The sequence below is a fragment of the Priapulus caudatus genome, unplaced genomic scaffold (genome assembly GCF_000485595.1).
Source record: "Priapulus caudatus unplaced genomic scaffold, Priapulus_caudatus-5.0.1 Scaffold1084, whole genome shotgun sequence".
NCBI lineage: Eukaryota > Metazoa > Priapulida > Priapulimorpha > Priapulimorphida > Priapulidae > Priapulus > Priapulus caudatus.
In genome coordinates, this window is record NW_014578145.1 from 38774 (window position 1) to 40372 (window position 1599).

The 1599-nt window shown below is 51.9% G+C and overlaps 1 long non-coding RNA gene across 1 annotated transcript in view; it reads right to left on the bottom strand.

Annotated features, from left to right (window-relative positions):
- Positions 1-6: 6 nt before the first annotated feature.
- Positions 7-1599, bottom strand: part of LOC106815295 — a 12118-nt gene continuing 10525 nt past the window's right edge. Inside the window, exon 3 of the long non-coding RNA XR_001394727.1 lies at positions 7-818. This is a non-coding gene — a long non-coding RNA (uncharacterized LOC106815295). The remainder of the gene's footprint in view (positions 819-1599) is intronic.

Here is a 1599-nt window from a genome sequence, read left to right on the forward strand (position 1 = left end):
GTAAACAAGTGAACGTAGACACGTAAACAAGTGAACGTAAACGACCTGTCCGCCCGGCACGACCGGTTAGGCAGCTCTGGCCAATCACCGTCGCGACATGACGTTCTAAAAACAACGCTCGGCTACGAAGTGCAACAGGTCGACATTCCTGTGTGCGCGCGTGTGTTATAAACACACGTGAACTGATCTAACCTGACCGACCGCGCAGCAGTAACTAAGGGTGGGCCGTGGCCATCACTATGAAGTGGGATACACAGATAAAACGCAGACTAAGCACGTAAATGCTGCACACCGCGTACGGAGAGTCGCGGAGTATTGCGGACCAAATTAGCAGCTACTTGCAGTCCGTTGCAAAATACACGGACTGCCACGTACACACACGGATTAACGACGGACTGCAAACGGACTGCCTGTTAATAATTACCTAACCTCGAGCTTCTGTGTTATTTATCATTTAGGCAATTGTTGACAGGCAGTCCGTTTGCAGTCCGCGGTTAGTCCGTCGTTAATCCGTGTGAGTACGTGGCAGTCCGTGTATTTTGCAACAGACAGTAGCTGCTAATTTGGTCTGCAATACTCCGCGGCTCTCCGTACGCGGTTTGCACCACTTACGTGCTTAGTCTACGTTTTATCTGTGTATCCCATTTCATAGTGATGGCCACGGCCCACCCTTAGTTACTGCTGCGCGGTCGGTCAGGTTAGATCAGTTCACGTGTGTTTATAACACACGCGCGCACACAGGAATGTCGACTTTCTGCGGCACTTTGTCGCTAAGCGTTGTTTCTAGAACGTCTTATCGCGACGGTGATTGGCTAGAGCTGCCTAACCAGTCGTGCGAGGCGGACAGGTCGTTTACGTTCACTTGTTTGCGTGTCTACGTTCACTTGTTTACGTTGACAGTACGTTCACTTGTTTTGCGGTCGCACGTGTTTTATCTGTATATATTCCATTTGATAGTGTATCTCGCTCAGACGGACAGGTGATATGTACGCGTAGTAGCAGACCGTCTCCTGGTACATCTCCTGGAATGCCCCCTATTAGCACAGCCCTGTATAGCTGGAGACCTTGAGGTTTTCAACCACCGTGCCAGGACCTGTGTGCTGCAGTGGCGAGGTCGAGTGCAGTGTAGTAACCAGAGAAGAAGAAGCAGACAGCTCGACAGGCAGACGACGTGCGGTCGCGCGGGGATGCCCCGGGGTACCGGCGATCGTGGCTTCACCTCCAGCTTCCCTGCCGCAGCCTCCCCATCATTAGCATCATAATCATTAGCATCAACATCATCATCATCGCCCGATCATCCGGTTAAAAAAACGAAAATGAAAAAACACGATGGACTAAAAACACAGGACACCGACACACTCTCTCTTTCTCTCCCCCCCCCTCTCTCTCTCTCGATCGACCACAGAAGATCGGCCCACCTTAAAACCATGAGACGCACAATCAGCCGGAAAGCGTTGACACCTTCGAGCGTAGGGCAGAGCGACGAATGCACGATCCTTCCGGTACCTCCTCGCTCTCGCTCGCTGCCATCGTTTGTCCTTACCTCCTCTCTCCACGCTCCTCCGTCGCCTCTGCAACCCAGCAATATTCACAACATGA